Source organism: Bos indicus x Bos taurus, chromosome 1, assembly GCF_003369695.1.
Source record: "Bos indicus x Bos taurus breed Angus x Brahman F1 hybrid chromosome 1, Bos_hybrid_MaternalHap_v2.0, whole genome shotgun sequence".
Taxonomy (NCBI): domain Eukaryota; kingdom Metazoa; phylum Chordata; class Mammalia; order Artiodactyla; family Bovidae; genus Bos; species Bos indicus x Bos taurus.
Genome location: NC_040076.1, coordinates 11,608,150 through 11,629,243, shown reverse-complemented (window position 1 = coordinate 11,629,243; position 21,094 = coordinate 11,608,150).

Below are 21,094 nucleotides of genomic sequence, written 5' to 3'. Positions count from 1 at the left end.
CAGTGATTCTGCAAGCTTATACTAAATCATTACAGCGTACAAAAAACAAAACTACAACCTTTTGTTGGAATAAGAGAGCTAATATTTGCACAAAAATATTTCCTATAATAGCAGTATTGAAAGAAAAATTTGAATTTTATTTTAAACTAGCAGTATTCATTCGGAGAAGGTAACGACACCCCACACCAGTACTCTTGCCTGGAAAATCCCATGGACAGAGGAGCCTGGTAGGCTGCAGTCCATGGGGTCGCTAAGATTCGGACACGACTGAACAACTTCCCTTTCACTTTTCACTTTCATGCATTGGAGAAGGAAATGGCAACCCACTCCAGTGTTCTTGCCTGGAGAATCCCAGGGACAGGGGAGCCTGGTGGGCTGCCATCTATGAAGTCACACAGAGTCAGACACGACTGAAGTGACTTAGCAGCAGCAGCAGCAGGATGCCATTAACTTAATTCAGCTAAGTGTTCTCTATAGTCTACGTACTGTTTTTAAAAATCATTCCTATTAACCTTTTTTCTTGAGATAAGAACTAAAACATATACAAGAATATTTAAGCAGGAATGTGATATATATCTTTTCATATGAAGCTAGTATTATGGGAGTCATCCTTTGATATATCAGTCACCTAAAATTTTCTACATGAATAATTAATATGTTTTCAAGATGGTGATAACGTTTTATGCTTTTTAAATAGTAATACAACAGTATTTGAAAACACACTTGTACAAATCTAAATTGCAAATTAAAAAATCAGAATTTCCTGTAAATTTAATAAATGTTGGGACTTCCCAGGTGGCACTCGTGGTAAAGAATCAGCCTGGCAATGCAGGAGATGCAAGAGATGATGGTTCAATTACTGGGTGGGGAAGATTCCCTGGAGTAGGATATGGCACCCCACTCCAGTATTTTTGCCTGGAAAATCCCATGGGTAGAGGAGCTTGGCAGGCTAAAGTCCATGGAACTACAAAACTTGGGCTGGACTGAGAGCATGACATGACAATTTTTCTGGAATAATTGTTTCAGAAAGTCTTACATAAGATATTAAAATAGTTTTTACTAGAATAAGCATCATACTCTTTGTCACTTATGTGGTTATCATTTACAGTTTCAGGAAACTACTTAAACTGTTGAAATTGTCTTGCTCCTTTACAAGCTTCCAGTGGGTATTAAATAAACCTACATATGCAAATGTCTTAGAGCAATGACTGACCCATAAAGACCATTCAGTACAATTAACCATTATTAAAATAACTCTAGTTACTTGTAATTTAAAATGTACTGAGGCCTGACTATAACAAAGCCAATTTTGCCTTCATTTTTTTTCCACCATCCTGCCTATACTTCTTTCCCAACATTCTCAAACTGGCATTATACTCAGAGATTATTTTGAACTCTGTGATATTCATAGTTTCACTTCTAAAACTGTCAGTTATTTTTTTTCCTCCTCTGAGTTAACAGTTAATGAAGATTCCCAGCAGAGTGTTAAGGTAGCAATTACAGAGGAATTTTTGAGCTGCAGCACTGAGCTGAAAAGCAAATTCTATCTTAATCAAAGCCCCATCAAACGAGTGAAAGCAAAAGAAAATTCAGTAGCTACACTGGCCAGTTATCTGAAATAAAAATAATGCTGCTCTTATAGCCCTTACAATACCTATTTTCAGGTAGCCATGTTTAGGGAAAAAAAATATCCATTCTTATGTTCACACATCAGTTCTGTCCTTGAAATACAATTTTAATAAAAAGAGATAAATGAGATTATTCTTTTTGCTTTCTTTTTTCTAATCACTAAATTAAATATGGTCATTGTATAAAGTTTGGAAATCATGGAAGGGTGCCACGAAACAGTAAAAAGGGTTGTAAATGACATGCTACTTAATGATATACTAACTTCAGCTAAAATAAAGTCATCTCAAAATGTATGTTCAGATTTTGCTTGTATCTAAATATTTTATACAATATCCACTGAAAATTTTCAGATGAACAAGTCAACTGCCAGTTGACTTGTCAATTAAATTGACATCAATTAAATAGCTTTCCAAAGATAGGATGAGAAAAATACTAAAGCATGGGATTGATTCTAAAACTGATCTATATAATGTGAAAGTTAATTTTTCAAATGATGAATAATAATAATGATGATAATGATAATAATGAGCTTGCTATGTAAATAACCACAAGAGTCTAATTTGCATTTCCCAGATGTTTCATTCTCAGGTCCAACATTGGATAAGCTTTAGGATATTGACCACTCATTGCCTTAATAACACATATAGCTAGAGTTCAGACAGAAATAATTTAATATACAAAAGTGAAAAGTCGCTCAGTTGTGTCCAACTATTTGAGACCCCATGGACTGTAGCCTGCCAGTATCCTCTGTCCATAGAATTCTCCAGTCAAGAATACTGGAGTGGGTAGCCATTCTCTTTTCCAGGGTTCTTCCCTATCTAGGGATGGAACCCAGGTCTCCCGAATTGCAGGTGGATTCTTTACCAGCTGGGCCACCAGGGAAGTACTAATTTACAAATGGATTGTGGCAACTAGGCAATCTTATTCCCTATAGCATGAGAATCACAAAGACTCCGGCATAAACCAGTTGACTTTCTCTAGACTTGCAAACAATCTGAAACAAGGTATGCAATGCAGTTGTATTGGCACTTGAAATAAAGTGATTCAACATTAAAAATTTCAGTTTGCTTAAATTGAAAAAGCATTTCATGACAGTGAAAGGAGCTCTAAGTACCAAATGTTAAAATATGTGATATTGGTATTGACTCCATATTTGAATAAATGAAGACTTCGTGCAGTACTTCTGAAAGATTGTCATAAAAGGTGTAAAGTAATGAGACAAAGGCGGGTGAATCAGATGCAATGTGGGCAGTTGCAAGTTTTACAAAATAAAAAATTAAGTGTATTAATTTACTAAAGATGAAATAGGTTCTGTAAATTCTCTAAGAATGAGAAAGCAGGCCAGGGCAGAGCTTGGACTAGAATTTATCTCCACTGATTTTTTTATTTTTGCTTCAAAACAGTCAGATAATTTATATATTCAGTTGGTCATTGAAAAATAGAACATCATGCTGCATATAGGAAACAGTGTTCTTCTTTAAGTTCACATAAAAATGTACTTTAGGATTATATTAGAGAAATTTTCTGAAAATTGAAATAAAATGGGTTTTGAGATGTCATCCTAATATATTTGTAAAAGTGTGTTCATTCCAAGTATTTATTTGCTAAGATACAGAAATGATCAATAGCAATAAAACAAACAAGCTGATTGAAACATAGGGAAAGAACTTCAGATATTTCTCCAGAAAACAACCAGTAATCATATGAAAAGATCATCATCATCACCTGTCATTAAGGAAATACGATTAAAACTGTAATAAAATACCACATCACATCTATTACAATGGCTATTATTGAATAACCAAAACAAAAACAATTAAAAAAAACAGAAATGAACAAACAAAATCCAGAATAAACCAACACTGGCAAAGATTTGAAGAAACTGGAACCCTTGTGCATTGCTAGTGGGAATGCAAAATGATGCAGTCATTTCTGAAAACAGTATGAGGATATAATTAAAAAAAATTAAACATAGAATTGTCACATGGTACTTGGCAGACTGTCAAGAAACTGCTTGCAATGCAGGAGACCTGGGTTCAATTCTGGGTCAGGAAGATCCCCTGGAAATAGGAATGACTACTTTATTTTTCTGGTGTAAATGCCTGGAGAATTCCATGAACAGAGGCACTTGGCAGGCTACGGTCCATGGGACCTAAAAGAATCAGACATAACTGAAAGACTAACACTTTCACTTTTCGCAGCAGTTTAACTGCTGGGTATATATGCAGAAGAACTGATGAGGAAACTTGATGTTAATGCACACAAGTTCAAATCACCATTATTCACAATAGTCAACAGGAGGAAACAAACCTGTGCCCTTCGATGTATAAAATTTGACATATAAATGCAAGGTAGTATCATTCAGCTTTAAAAAAGAAGGACAATTCTGACACATGTTACAACATAGATCATTCCTGAAGACAGAATACTAAGTGGAACGAGCCAGTTACAAAAGGACAAATACTGTATGAATCTACTTGCATGAAGTGCTATTATAGTCAAATTTATAGAGAGAGGTTGGTGGTGGCCAGGGCTGAGCGGAGGCAGAAAGGAGGATTTAGTGTTGAATGGGTTCAGAGTTTCAGTTGGAAAAGATGAAAAATTTCTGGAGATAGGTGGTGGCAACTGTTTCCCCATAATGTGAATGTACTTAATGTCTTAGGACTGCATACTTTAAAAAGATTGAAATGGTAAATTTTATGTATTTATACTACAATTACACATATATGTATATATTTATAAATATATATATATATATGATTCCACATGACTTTATAACATAATTTTACCCCCAAGAAAGCATTTTTAGCTTTATCCTGATATTCAGCATAAACTGTTTCATGGACAAATGTTTTGATTTTTCCATGAAGAAAAGCTATACAAATGTACCAAATGAAAATGACTGTCCTATAAAGTAGCAAAAAGAGTCCGTGTGGATGTCTTGATCGTCACTTCCAGAAAAGATGAGTGTCAGCATCTTTGTGAACCAGAATAATTAAAATCTACACTCTCTTGTCTCTGTCTCAATATGTAATTAAAGCTAGACTTAGTTTCAGCTGGTCACATTTCTGAGTCCAGTGAAAGTTTTTATTTGAGTGATTATTCAACTTAAAGTGTCCCACTCAAAAATATTTTGTCTCAGGAATGCAAATTGAACATTACCTTAAACAGAATCGCTATCTTGGAAACAATTGGAATGTAGAAATCTGAATGGCCAGTTCTTTCTTACAAATAAGCTCCTTCAAGTGTCCTGTAAAAAACGTTTACCTTATCTGAGAAGAGATATCTATTCTTATTGGTTTGCTCTGGGATTGGTCTGATATTTTGCTTTGTTGATATTTCCATTAATTAAATATTGCAGTAATTATGAATGCAATATTAATATATTTTATTATTATTATTGAATTATTTTAAGTTTTCTAACTTTAGCTCTAATAATATGCTTTATTGTTTAGTATTTACCTTAAAATAAGAGCAATTATGTCAAGGAATTATTGTCACACACACAAAAATAAAGATAGCATTAGCATTAATTTGACATGCTGGAAAAAAACAGTGGTCTGGAAGTTGAGAACTCCACCTTCTTCTTTGCCATAAATCACTTCTGTGGTCCTGATCGAATCTGCTGATATCTCCAAGTAGCAATTAAATTTGTTTAATAAGCAGAATGGATTTGAATTAGAAGGTGTAAAGTTGATAGCAAACTCTAGTTCTTTGGCATTTATTTTAACACTTTTTACATGTAAGAACCTGATAAGGATTTTTAGTCTCTTAGAGATTCTATATTATTAGGCAAAGATATGCAGTTGAAAATGACAAAGCTGAACCATTCTCTCATAGCTCAAGGGCTTATATACATTTTCTACATCAAATTTTCTAGACAGAATGCTGTGTCAGAACATTTCAGGAGATAACATTTCTGGACACTTGAAGGCCCTGGATAAATCTGTGTCATCAGTTGAAGGTCCCGTTGGCAGAGTCAAGAAGATGGTCCCAACCTTGTCAGGGAAACGTTCCAAGTCAGCATTAATATTCCCTGGGATTTAATCAGAAATGGACTAAAGACTAAGAGAATTGTCCTAATTCCATACTTAAGTTGATTATTACCTGAGACCCAAGCTTGAAATCACTATTACAACAAACAAACAAATAAATCAGACAGGATGAAAGAGGATAAGGACAAAGGTGTGTTTTGTTGCTTTTACTCAAAGAATTTATCCCCCTGAAACCTACATTTCTAAGTATTACAAAAGTAAATTATACAGCTCAGGAAGGAGTCCTCCTCTAAAGCTTTATGGCAAAGCTATGAAACAATTTTTTGGTCTGATGTTTCCTGCAGCTAACTCTGATGAGAAAGAGATGTTAAGTCGGGGTGAACACTTCTCTGATACTCTGAGATGGCAAACCGGCCAGTGTAAAAACCTATGGCCAGCCACAAGGCACGGAGAGTTCATAAAATCTCAGTTCAGTAAGAAAAGCAGACACATTTTTGCTCTTATTTTCTGTCCATGCTATCACTGGACAATTTTTGTTTTTCTTTGATGATAGAAATTAGAAGGCACTAAACTTTCCTGTTGCAAACATGCTCAGTTTTATTGAAGTCGTTTGTCTTTTGTCAGACTCTTTTGCCTAACATGGGAAAACTATTATTTTAGTGTTCCAAATATCAAATTCATTCAAGATAACACTGTGGTTTCACAAAGGTTACACCAGGAATGTAAAATGAATGTGTGATAGTATTTATTTTTAATTCACACAGAAATCCTTAACAAATATTAGACTATTAAAGTTTCACAAAATTTAATTTGGATTATATAACCTGGTTATTTAGCACTTCTGACTTATGACTGCTGACTGGGGTTCTTGGCCTCTTTAATCAATAGAAATTGATCAGAGGCCAGACAGTAAATTCAGGCAAGGCTTTATTGGGGCCCCTGCTACAGCAGGAGGGAGCAAGTACAAGTGACCTGTTCCCTAGTTTGCTTGTTTGCTAAGGGGTGGAGGGCTAGTTGGCTCCTTGTAGATTGTGAGAGTAGGGGTGTGTCTAGGAGTCGGAGGAGGTGTGGGTTAGGTGGTTTGCCCAGCCCTTTAGTGGTGCTGTATGCAGTACTCTGCTTTTGCTCCCAGCTTTTCAGAACTGGCAGTTGACATTTTTTATATTTTGTTGTCCATAATTTGTCCCAACTGTGCAAGCACACAGTTATTTTTAGCCCCTTATAGTTTCTTTGTACTATATACAATCTATAACATATTGTATACACATATTGTACATAATTATAAAGAATTCATATTATGTAAGTATTATATATGTATTATGCAATGCATGATAGAATAATACATATATGTGTACATGAATAATTACATGTACACATATATATTATGCATTCATATTTGTGTTTTGATCACACTATATCTTTAGAAGCTGTTTATTAATTTAGGTAGTGTAGGCAATTAAAGGACTCTGTCTGTGAAAAATAACTAACTATATATTTCAAGGGCTTCCCTGATAGCTCACTTGAAATTGTTTCATATTTTGGAATGGAATCAGAGATAGTGAATCACTCTTGAAGCTAAGGGGATGAATACTTGCTCAAATATATCATAAAGACTAAAAAAAAAATTGAAAGGCTAATGTAAGGCCTTTAACAGAGATATTTCATAGTCTTCTAATGGTATAACACTAAGTGCTAAAGAATGACTGACTTTTTGAAGCTTTGTCATTTAATGTAGTTAAAAGAAAATTAAAATAGCAGTATTTTACATTTTAAAAGAAAAAATTTATAACAAACTACACTTTCAACTTGACTTCTACATAAACATGGACATAAAATTAATTACTAGAAAAATAATCAGAAAAAAATAATATGCAAAAGTATAATGAAAATCCTCCTGCTGTATAAAAAAATGCTATAGTATAAGAAAGGAAAATGATGTATATGAGGAAATGTTGATATACATCTATATGTATATTGCCTGAAAGTAAAAGATGCTTACTCCTTGGAAGGAAAGTTATGACCAACCTACACAGCATATTAAAAAGCAGACACATTACTTTGTCCACAAAGGTCCGTCTAGTCAAGGCTATGGTTTTTCCACTGGTCATGTATGGATGTGAGAATTGGACTGTGAAGAAAGCTGAGCGCCAAAAATAGATGCTTTTGAACTGTGGTGTTGGAGAAGACTCTTGAGAGTCCCTTGGACTGCAAAGAGATCCAACCAGTCCATCCTAAAGGAGATCAGTCCTGGGTATTCATTGGAAGGACTGATATTGAAGCTGAAACTCCAATACTTTGGCCACCTGATACAAAGAGCTGACTCATTTGAAAAGACCCTGATGCTGGGAAAGATTGAGGGCAGGAGGAGAAGGGGATGACAGAGGATGAGATGGTTGGATGGCATCACTGACTCGATTGACATGGGTTTGGGTGGACTTCGGGAGTTGGTGATGGACAGGGAGGTCTGGCGTGCTGCAGTTCATGGGGTCACAAAGAGTCGGACATGACTGAGCAACTGAACTGACTGGCTGACTTGTTTGTTTAGGTATATATTAATATTTCTGGAAACAAAATGTTTTTTTTTTACTTACTAATTATACGTGATACCAACTAGGATTTAAGAAAATGACACTAAATCTTGACTTCGTCATTGAAAGCAGTCAATAAACTAAACTCATAAACATAATAGGCTTCACCCACCACTCGTCATACCTTCACATTTTGCTTTCAACCCTCTGTTACTGTTTTTTCATCCTTCTACAGGGATAACAGTTCACTGTGCACCAGTTTCTAACAATCCCAGAGGGCTCTGTCTACCTATCTTCAGTCAGTCAGTTTCAGTCACTGCCCAAGCAACTTGTGTCTTCCCTGATAGCACAGCTGGTAAAGAATCCACCTGCAATGCAGGAGACCCCAGTTCAATTCCTGGCTCAGGCAGTTCCCCTGAAGAAGAGATAGGCTACCCACTCCAGTATTCGTGGACTTCTCTGGTGGTTCAGACAGTAAAGAATCTGCCTGCAATGCAGGACACCTGGATTCAATCCCTGGTTTGGGAAAATCCCCTGGAGGAGGGCCTAGCAACCCACTCCGGTATTCTCCCATTGACAGAGGAGCTGACAGGCTAAGGTCCATGGGGTCACAAAGAGTCAGACATGACTGAGCGACTAAGCCCTGTACAGCATAGCACAGAAGCAACACGGCTGTTCTGCTGAGGATGAGCAGTTATAATATCCAAAATGTACTTAAAACATTCATCTCCAGAAAGATACAACAGAATTTTCACCACATCAAATCAAGAATAATTTATCAAATATCCAGGCATCATAGTCTGTCAGAACTACCCTCTCTGAACTTTGCAAAGCTGCCTTTTACATCTTACTCTGAGGCTGTGACAATGATTCTTGCTTCTGAGCTCAGTAGTTTGCTCTCAGTTCTAGAAACATCAGTGATCTTCAGTTCAAACCAACAACCAACATTTTGCTTAGAAAAAATGGGCCTCATGCAGTGCCACTTTTTAATTTTTATTACATGAAAACATAAAACATGGAAAAATGCAGCATTCGTAGCAACAGTATGTGGCAATTTTTGTGATTCCCAAATGAAACTTCCAGAAGTCCCCATTTGCTGAGTTTGGGACCCACGTGATCTCTAGAGAAACTTGATGGGTACTGAGAACAGCAACATAGAAAAGCAAGCCATCAACTCAAGGAATCCTTTGGATTTCAAACTTTGCTGGTTATGAAGTCTCTCAGGAATATGGACTAGCTTCTATTTTCTGGCACAGCTATCTCTTATTAATACTGCCAAAATATTAGTTAAATAAAAAAATAAAATAAAATCTAGGACTTCCTTGGTGGCTCAGTGGTAAAGAGTTATCTTGCCAGTGCAAGAGACAGGTTTGATCCATGGTGTGGGTAGATCCACACGCTGTGGGGTAACTGAGCCCACGCACCACAGCTACTGAGCCTGTGCTCAGGAGCCTGGCAGTCGCCACTGCTGAAGCGCAGGGCCTGTGCTCCATGACAAGAGAAGCCACCGCAGTGAGAAGCCTGCAAACTGCAGCTAGAGAGCAGACCCTGTTTGCCAATACTAGAGGAAAGCCTGGACAAAAACGAAGGACCAGCACAGCCACCAAATGAATAAATAATCTCAAAAATGGGCCCATTTCATGAGAGCATAGGCCAGATTCTCACTCACCTTGGACTCGCTAAGTAAAAGCTGCAAGATTTGTTCTATCAAGGGTCTACTCATTAAGCATCTCTAAGCAGAAACACACAGGTATTAGAATCAGTTATTAACCCCTTCCCTCAGTTTACATGCCTAGCCATTTTTAATCTCATCTTTGTTGTTTAGGCATTTACCAGAATAAGACTAAATATATATATATATATATATATATATATATATATATATATATTTTTTTTTTTTTTTCCTAATCAGATCTGTCTGAATTTCAGTTAACCCTTTCAATCTACATATTTAAATCCATTCTTCATTTCAGAGAGTAATTCTTCTAGTGCTTTTTCGTTAATTAATTCACCATCTCCTTCCACCTGGTATGTTTTACCATTTCTGTTATTCTATTATTCAGATATTATTTTCTAATATCAAACTACCATTTACTTTTTTTCCTAAAATAAGTGCATATCTCTCTATGCGTTTACTCCAAATCAGTTCTGCTGCTTGATTTCCAGCCCCCTATCCATTCTCACGGAGAAGGCAATGGCATCCCACTCCAGTACTCTTGCCTGGAAAATCCCATGGACGGAGGAGCCTGGTGGGCTGCAGTCCATGGGGTCTCTAAGAGTCGGGCACGACTGAGTGACTTCACTTTCACTTTTCACTTTCATGCATTGGAGAAGAAAATGGCAACCCACTCCAGTGTTCTTGCCTGGAGAATCCCAGGGACAGAGGAGCCTGGTGGGCTGCCGTCTATGGGGTCACAGAGTTGGACATGAATAAAGCGACTTAGCAGCATCCAGTCTCAACATTTATATCCACTTAGTACATCTGTGAAGTGAAGTGAAGTGCAAGTTGCTCAGTCATGTCCAACTCTTTGCAACCCCATGGACTATATAGTCCATGGAATTCTCTAGGCCAGAATACTGGAATGAGTAGCCTTTCCCTTGTCCAGGGGATCTTCTCAACCCAGGAATCAAACCCAGGTCTCCCACATTGCAGGCAGATTCTTTACCAGCTGAGCCACAAGGGAAGCCCAAGAATACTGGAGTGGGTAGTCTACCCCTTCTCCAGGGGATCTTCCCTACCCAGGAATTGAACAAGGGTCTCCTGCATTTCAGGTGGATTCTTTACCAACTGGGGCTTCCCTGGTGGCTCAGAGGTTAAAGTGTCTGCCTGCAATGCAGGAGACCTGGGTTCAGTCCCTGGGTTGGGAAGATTCCCTGGAGAAGGAAATGGCAACCTACTCCAGTATTCTTGCCTGGAGAATCACATGGATGGAGGAGCCTGGTAGGCTACAGTCCATGGGGTTGCAAAGAGTCAGACACGACTGAGCAACTTCACTTTACCAACTGAGCTATCAGGGAAGCCCTTAGTACATCTAGAAAATTTTCTTTCGTGATTTATTAACTTTCTCTTGATAAAGATGAGCTATGGAATCTAAAAAATAGTACAAATGAACTTATTTACAAACTCTATTCATAGACACAGAAAACAAACTTGTGGCTACCAAAGGGGAAGTGGTTGGGAAGGGATAAATTAAGAGTTTGTAATTAATGCATATATACTACTATGTATAAAATATATAACCAACAAGGTTCTATTGTATAACACAAGGAACTATACTCAATATTTTATAATAACCTAGAAAGGAGAATGTAAATATATATATATATATATATATATATATATATACATACATACATATGTATGAATAATGGAATCACTTTGCTGTACATCTGAAACTAACAAATTATAAATAAACTATATTTCAATTAAAAAATACAGAAAGTTGAGCTGTTCTTCCAAAGGGAACTCAAGTAGCCAGCATGTGCTTTTAATTCTGAGAAACTTAAATCTGAAGGATTCAGGGATTCAGGATCTCTCCAGAGCCTCATTCAGAACTTTGTTTTTTTATACTTTCCCATCTTTTCTTCTGAACCAGAGAAGAAAATTTCGATGCTGACCTTCTTTTTGACCAAAGCAGAACCTAGGGAATGTCACATATTGAGGACACAGAAACTGTTAAATTAATGGAACATTGAACAGATTAAAGTTGAGGAAAAGGAACAGTTAGGTTGCTTCTTCATATTTCTATAATCTCAGACATATGTTCCCTTTTTAGATCCATTGCAAAATGTCATCTTTTTATGCATCTTGACCATCTATTTCCTATACTCACATAAAAACGTTTAGTGTATTAAAAGCTCCATGAGCCTTTATGAGTCAAGATTTTTTGCTGTGCGATTGAATAGAACTGCATTTTCCTCTGTAAATCATTAGCTTCACAATGACATGTCTAATTTTAGCAAATGTCCTTGTAGAATAAAAAAGTCACACTTTTTTTTCTTTAATAATTGATAGGAAAAGGAGTATGTCAAGGCTGTGTATTGTCACCCTGCTTATTTAACTTATATGCAGAGTACATCATGAGAAACCCTGGGCTGGAAGAAGCACAAGCCGGAATCAAGATTGCCGGGAGAAATGTCAATAACCTCAGATATGCAGATGACACCACCCTTATGGCAGAAAGTGAAGAGGAACTCAAAAGCCTCTTGATGAAAGTGAAAGGGAGTGAAAAAATTGGCTTAAAGCTCAACATTCAGAAAATGAAGATCATGGCATCTGGTCCCATCACTTCATGGGAAATAGATGAGGAAACAGTGGAAACAATGTCAGACTTTATTTTCTGGGGCTCTAAAATCACTGCAGATGGTGATTGCAGCCATGAAATTAAAAGATACTTACTCCTTGGAAGGAACGTTATGACCAACCTAGATAGCATATTCAAAAGCAGAGACATTACTTTGCCAACAAAGGTCTGTCTAAGTCAAGGCTATGGTTTTTCCAGTGGTCATGTATGGATGTGAGAGTTGGACTGTGAAGAAAGCTGAGTGCCGAAGAATTGATGCTTTTGAACTGTGGTGTTGGAGAAGACTCTTGAGAGTGCCTTGGACTGCAAGGAGATCCAACCAGTCCATTCTAAAGGAGATCAGCCCTGGGTGTTCTTTGGAAGGAATGATGCTAAAGCTGAAACTCCAGTACTTTGGCCACCTCATGCGAAGAGTTGACTCATTGGAAAAGACTCTGATGCTGGGAGGGATTGGGGGCAGGAGGAAAAGGGGACAACAGAGGATGAGATGGTTGGATGGCATCACCAGCTCGATGGACATGAGTTTGAGTGAACTCTGGAGATGGTAATGGACAGGGAGGCCTGGCGTGCTGCGATTCATGGGGTTGCAAAGAGTCGGACACGACTGAGCGACTGAACTGAACTGAACTGAAACTTATCTCAAGCTTCCCAAGTGTGCAGTGGTAAAGAATCCACCTGCCAAAGCAGGAGACACAGGAGACATGGGTGATTGCTGGGTAAGGAAGATCCCGTGGATAGAGGAGCCTGGTTGCTTACAGCCCATGGTGCAGCAAATGGAACACAACTGAGCCACTGAACATGCATGCACATTTACCTCAAATATAAAAATAAGTATGCTTATAATACTCTGGATTTTAAGGGTAAATTTATATATTAATCTGATTTGAAATTAATTATTGAAAAAATAATTATAAATATTTAAGAAGAAATATATAATATGATCCAAGTTAAACAGGTAATTGGGCTTCCCTTGGGGCTCAGATGATAAAGAATCTGCCTGCAATGAGGAAGACCCAGGTTCAATCCCTGGATCAGGAAGATCCTCTGGAGAAGGGCATAACTACCCACTCCAGTATTCTTTCCTGGAGAATTCTATGGACAGAGACTGGAAGGGTATAGTCTATACAATCTGAAAGAGTTGGACATGACTGAGCAACTAAACATTTTCACTTTCAAATAGGTAATAAATTAGACAATAAAATATTAGCTAAGTCAATTTGAAAATATCATTTAAATATTTTAATTATCAAGAAAATATTTTAGAATTATTCAAAAGAATGATTCACATTTACCAGTAGCACAGGCTTTGAAATCAGAAAAATCTATGTTTGAATTTCAGATGTTATAACTGTTATGCCCTCAGACAAGTAATTCATTCACTTGACCCCAGTACTAGTTCCTGTAAAACTGAAGTAATGAATGGTCTTGCACTGAACTTTAATCCCTCCTTCTTTGTGTCTAATCTTTCTCCTTATTTCATATTTTTTCCATTAAAAAAAAATGAAGCAGTCATTGGATTTCAGCAGATTCTTAAAGATTCAAGTGTCTATTCCATACAGAGAAGTGGTTAAATAACACATCCTTTTAAGAACGTCCTATCTCTTTTATTTATAAATTATGAGGACAGTGACTGATGGATAAATGTTGCTTATTTGCTTACCTTACTGAAACATTTATTTTCTGTCCCTCTTTACCGCGTACATTGAGTGAAAACAGGCACCAGTGATGGAATATGATTTTTAAGGGATATAAAAATAACCTCCACTGAAATTCAGATCACATGTAGATCTGATTCAATTATCTTAACAAGCTAACTTTTCTGATGATTTAACCATATTACTAATGTCTGTAGATAGCTAAGGTATGGCATGATTATTAATTAATCAGGAAGGATATGGATGATTTATCTTAATCTTGGACAAAATGAGTCTAAACATCATTGAAACAAATAAAATGTCAAATTATTAGCACAATACAACTCTTTATACATACATCAGAAAATAGATAGGTGAATAAAATGCAGTGAAAAGAGCATTAACAATAGAGTTAAAGAATATAGCACAATAATTTTTGGCTAAAGGAAATGTGTTGTTCTTAAACTCAGATGTAGCCTTAAATTTCTAACTTTCATCAAAACTAGGAATATATTTTCATGAATGAATGCTATCTTTTTCTCAAAAGTACCAAACCAACAGAATATATTTTCACAAAATTCAAACATAGAATAAAGCTTCACTGACTCATTAGAGGATCTGCTTCTCGTCAATATGCTCATGCAGTTTGCTTCTCCCAGAGCCTACTGAAAGAGATTAATTTTTCCAGTGTATATGCATTTTAGATCTGCGCCTTCTTAAGTATGTCCATTCTCTAACATCCATTTTCGGACATTGCATTATTCTGAATTTTAAAACCACAACACACAGCCATGGATAAGCCCTGAAGCAGTTATTTTTGTTTATATCTCCAAGATTTAGTTCCGCCTTTGTAATTTTTAATAAGACAATATGTAAATAATGAAATTTTAAGTCAGTAAAATGTTTCATTTATTTTTTTTAACTGCTTGGAGAGAGAGAGAGAGAGAGAAAGAAGGCATTGTGTGGATGTTAACTTACTGTTTGAAATGTGTTAGCTGGTTTCTAGTAACTTCTAACAGTTTCCATATAAATGACTGGTTGTTGTTGTCAGATCACTGGAAGGTACTCATTCTCAAATTATTATGATACCAAAATTTTTCAATTACATCTACAGCAATTTAAGGCAGTTCTTACTCCTTCAATCTGACCATCTTTCAGTTCAGTTCAGTTCAGTCGCTCAGTCGTGTCCGACTCTTTGTGACCCCATGAATAGCAGCACATCAGGCCTTCCTGTCCATCACCAACTCCCGGAGTTCACCCAAACTCATGTCCATTGAGTCAGTGATGCCAACAAGCCATCTCATCCTTTGTTGTCCCCTTCTCCTGCCCCCAATCCCTCCCAGCATCAGAGTCTTTTCCAATGAGTCAACCTTTCGAATGATGCGGCCAAAGTACTGGAGTTTCAGCTTTAGCATCATTCCTTCCAAAGAACACCCAGGACTGATCTCCTTTAGAATGGACTGGTTGGATCTCCTTGCAGTCCAAGGCACTCTCAAGAGTCTTCTCCAAAACCACAGTTCAAAAGCATCAATTCTTCAGGTCACTTTTAAAGAAAGAGATAAACTAGTGTACAAACTATATTACTTTTTACATGCTTATTTTATTTAACTATGTAATATCTTATTCCGTGATACAATAGCAAATAATATTCCATCTTCTGTTTCCTTGGACATCTTAAATTTAGATTCTACCTCAAGGAGCCTATTGAAAATATATCCTTTCAAGATTTTACCTCTTTTCATTGGATCAGATGTGAAATTCAGTGCTTACTTAAATTCATCAAGGTAGGAACAGATGCAAAGAACATTTAAAATCCTTCTTCTCAAGATTAGAAAACAATTTTTTGCCAATGTATTAGTCATAGTTCCTGTTTTATTTTTTGTTTATACCCAGGAAGAGAATTTAAATAATAAACCTTATTTTATTTGAAAAAGAGCATTAACTGTACTTTAAGCCATATCTTGGCAGCTGGTAGTCAACTTCCAAATGGTCTGCTTCTGTTGTGAGAGATAACAGAAGCCCCACTGAGACCACTGGGCCATGGGATTTGCTCACAGCCAAAGGAACCAGGGGAAGATTGTAATGCAGTGCATTTTCCCAAACTCACACAGCTAAATAGATCATATGCATGATTTTATACATTTCCAATGGCATTTTTGTTATAAATATAATAATTATCTGTTATAAATAAATCAACATACATATTAAATGCATGCAGACATGTACCTATTTTTTTTATTGAGGTATAGTTGCTTTACATTATTGTGTTAGTTTGTGCAGTACACAAAATAAATCAACTATATAGGAGACCCAACCAGTCAATCCTAAAGGAAATCAGTCCTGAATATTCATTGGAAGGACTGATGCTGAAGCTGAAGCTCCAATACTTTGGCCACATGATGTGAAGAACTGACTCACTGGAAAAGACCCTGATGCTGGGAAAGATTGAAGGTAGGAGAAGGGGACTACCGAGGATGAGATGGTTGGATGGGATCACCAACTTGATGGACATGAGTTTGGGTAAACTCCAGGAGTTGGTGATGGACAGGGAAGCCTGGCGTGCTGAAATGCATGGGGTCGCAAAGAGTTGGACATGACTGAGCAATTGAACTGAATTGATATATATATCCCCTCCCTCCTGGAACTCCCTCCCGCACATGTTTTAAAAAGGAAAAAAAAAATAGTTGTCTCCTCATGACAACAAATCAAGAGATAATGCTTTGAATAGTTGAGTGAACCTCTGTATCAACTTTATATGGTTGGTCGGTAATACTTGAGAGATAGAAAATAGGGCTAAAGACAGTTTTAAGACAGAAATTCAGTACCTTCGTCAAAGGATTTGGTTTGAGGACTGCAGTAGACAGTGTGTGTGAACTCTAAGCTGATAGTGAACAAAATGTAGGTGTCTGATTTTAATTAATTAACTAATTAACCATAGGTAATTAAGGCACTCTGGTTTTTTTTTTTTTAATTTTATTTTATTTTTAAACTTTACAATATTGTATTAGTTTTGCCAAATATCGAAATGAATCTGCCACAGGTATACCCGCGTTCCCCATCCTGAACCCTCCTCCCTCCTCCCTCCCCTACCCTCCCTCTGGGTCATCCCAGTGCACCAGCCCCAAGCATCCAGTACCGTGCATTGAACCTGGACTGGCAACTCATTTCATACATGATATTATACATGTTTCAATGCTATTCTCCCAAATCTCCCCACCCTCTCCCTCTCTGTTTTAAGAATAGGAAGGAAATGCACAGTCTGGAGTCCTGAGATCAGATTTCAGACCTTCCACTTACTGTCCCTGTGACCTTGGGCTGGGTACTTAGCATCCCCAGCGGCTCACTTTCATTCCTTTTCTCTTAAATGAGGATAAAGACAGGTCTCTGGCTCAAGAGCTTGTAATAAGCATGAAAAAAATGACTATTTGTAAAGTGCTGAGAATGCTATATAAGTACCTATGCAATAAAGTATCAATTACAAAATAGAAGATTCATAAGAAATAATTAATAGAACTGAAGCATCTCAACAAATTAAAGTAAATCTAATGACATATATGACAAAAGGAGATTAATAATTAGTTTTATGTTGTATTAACACTCATCACAGAGATATTCATTCTTCATATACATGTGCCTATATATATATGCATGCGGGTGGGGTGTGCTCAGTTGTGACTGACTCTTTGCAACCCCATGGATTGTAGCCCACTATACACAGGCTCCTCTGTTCATGGAATTTTGCAGGCAAGAATACTGCAGTGGGTTGTCAATTCCTTCTCCAGCGGATCTTCCCATTGGCAGGCAGATTTATTACCACTGTTCCACCTGGGAAGTCCACATATATATGTATATATGTATATGTATAAATACCAGTTATATTATCTAGGGTGAGGAAATTCCTAATGAAATTCCAGAGTTCCTAGGTACTCTGTATTCACTTGCCCTTAATATGCATACTTCATCAGCCTCTGCTGGTGAGATACCCAGCCACTACTTCATTGAAAGGTCCCATGTCTGTGGCAATGTGAGCTCCACCTTCTACCTTGGGAAGCACTCACACTGCCTCCTTTGAAGGCAACCCAGCCTTCCAGCCACTGCTTCTCTACCAAGTGCCCCTCCTCATTTCCCTACAGGCTTCTCCACGTGACTTCAGTAGCTGCTCTTTCCTTTATGACAGCCCCTGATGTGAACAGACTACGCAGCAGTGTGTGTGTTACCAGGCTAACCAGCAGTAGGCACAGTGAAGTGCAGGTAGGGAATGATACTTTAAAAAATGGGGGAGAAGTAAGATCAAGAGAAAACAGTTACAGACCTGTGGTTTTCCAAGTCATAGGGTTGAGCTGGGTTTCAGGATGAAAGGAAAGTGCTAGTTCAAGCAAAAAGAGAAGTTGGGGTAAGGTGAGACAATGGAGTGAATTGGGGTATAAGTAAATTGTTAAGTTAGTCTCATTACTGAGAGTCCCCCAGTGTCTCAGATTGCAGAAATTTCTGAGAGCATTAAATATAGTACCATGAACTGTATTTCAAAATGTTATAAAAGCACATTTTTTCCTGTTTAATTTTCCCTGAAGTTCATCATCATTGAACACATCTACTGAGACCCTGTTAAATGCATGTTTGATTAAGCAGCACTAAAATTAAGATCAAGAAAAATCTTCACTAGCTAATATTTTGTTGGCTAAGCAAAGGCATTTATTGTCTATCATTCTAATTTCATTTTCACTGAGATTATTTTTGTTTCTTTTGGTTTAAATTATGCCTCCCATCCATCCACTTTTATTTACATTTATATTTTAAATCAATGTTGTATATCATTTAAAATTGCACATTTTAAAACATCTGGTTTAATTATGCTTTCTCTCTTATTACCATCTCTGCTGCAGCTGTTTCCCTCATTGACTGCTACCAGAAGTTTATTTTGCCTTATTTTTCAATTTTGTTTCCTTGTTTTATACAAGAACGTTTTGTTTCCCCCACATTAGAGAATCTATTCTCTTAATTATTTTCTTTTTCTAAAAGTTGATTATGGGCCCTACAGGGAAGATACAGTGTTGATGCAAACCATAGGAGATAAGCAATAGTGAACGTACTGCAGGGGACGGAACAGCTTTGCCTGTTTAGCTGGAGATTTGCTGCACTTAACTATGGCTTCCACCCAGCCTGACCCCACCTTTGGCAGGGCTTGATGAGCAGAGAACCTGAAACTGGGAACACAAGATTGAGGCAAATTTCCTGGCATCCAACACTACCTCAGTAACTCTCACTGAGATCTTAAATAACATTAGGAAATACTTATGAAACAGATACACATGGACATTTCCATTTTAGAGGCATAGTTGTTTTTTGTTTTGTTCTTTTAATTTGCTGAGCTGGCAATTACTTTAGTACTGAAGGAGAAGCAAAGAGATAAGGGTTGGATATAACTTCTCCTAAGTTAGATAAAATAGTGTTTAAATCTTCTTAATACGAAGTTGAGTTTTAAAACCAAGATGGCTATACAATATTGAAATTAAACGTAGATCCCATGTTATACTATTAGAGTAATATCTAAAATTAAAATATTACTTCTAAAGGACAGCTGACTCATTTGGAAAGACCCTGATGCTGGGAAAAATTGAAGGCGAGAGGAGGAAGGGACGACAGAGGATGAGATGGTTGGATGGCATCACCGACTCAATGGACATGAGTTTGAGTAGACTCCAGGAGTTGGTGATGGACAGGGAGGCCTGGAGTGCTGCAATCCATGGGGTCACAAAGAGTTGGACACGACTGAGCGACTGCACTGAACTGAACTGAAAGGAGACACAGAGCAGTGCTTCTATGTTTATAGCATTATATCAAAAACACCTACAGTGAAAAAATGTTTGTGGTAATGAAATAGCTGATGTTCAATGGCACCACATGTGTTCATGCTCAGTCATTCATTCATGTCCAACATTTTTGTGACTCCATGGACTATAGCCCACCAGGCTCCTCTGTCTATAGAACTTTCCAGGCAAGAATACTGGAGTAGATTGCCATTTCTTACTCCAGGTGATCTCCTTGACCCACGGATCGAATCCACTTCTCTTGGGTCTCTCGTACTGGCAGGCGGATTCTTTAACACTGCACCACTTAGGAAGCCCCAGTGAAATTTTGTGTGTGTCTGTATGTGTGTGTATTAGTCACTCTTTGTGACTCCATGGACTGTAGACCACTGGACTTGTCTGTCAATTCTCCAGGCAAGAATACTGGAGTGGGTTGTTATTAAAAAAAAAAAATGTTGTTGTCATTCAGTCGCTCAGTCATGTCTGATTCTTTGCAACTCTATGGACTGCAGCACACCAGGCTTCCCTGTCCTTCATCATCTCCCGGGGTTTCTTCAACTCATGTCCGTTGAGTCCATGATGCCATCCAACCATCTCATCCTCTGTCATCTCCTTCTCCTTCTGCCTACAATCTTTCCCAGCATCGAGGTCTTTCCAATTAAGTCAGATCTTCACATCATGTGGCCAACATATTGAAGCTTCACCTTCAACATCAGTCCTTCCAATGAATATTCAAGGTTGTTTTCCTTTAAGGTTGACTGGTTTGATCTCCTTGCTCTCCAAGGGACTCTCAAGAGTGTTCTCCAACACCACAGTTCTAAGGCCTCTAAGGGGTCAGCCTTTTTTATTGTCCAGCTCTTACATCTGTACATGACTCCTGGAAAAATCATAGCTTTAACTATATGGACCTTTGTAGGCAAAGAAATGTCTCTGCTTTTTAATATGCTGTCTAGGTTTCTCATTGCTTTTCTTCCAAGGAGCAAGGATTTTTTTAATTTCATGGCATTCATGGTCCATAGTGATTTTGGAGCCCATGGAAATAGTCTATCGCTGTTTCCATTGCTTCCCCATCTATTTGCCATGGAGTGATGGCAACAGATGCCATAATCTTAGGTTTTTGAATGTTGCATTTTAAGTCAGCTTTTTCACTCTCCTCTTTCAACTTCATCAAGAGGTTGCTTAATTCCTCTTTGCTTT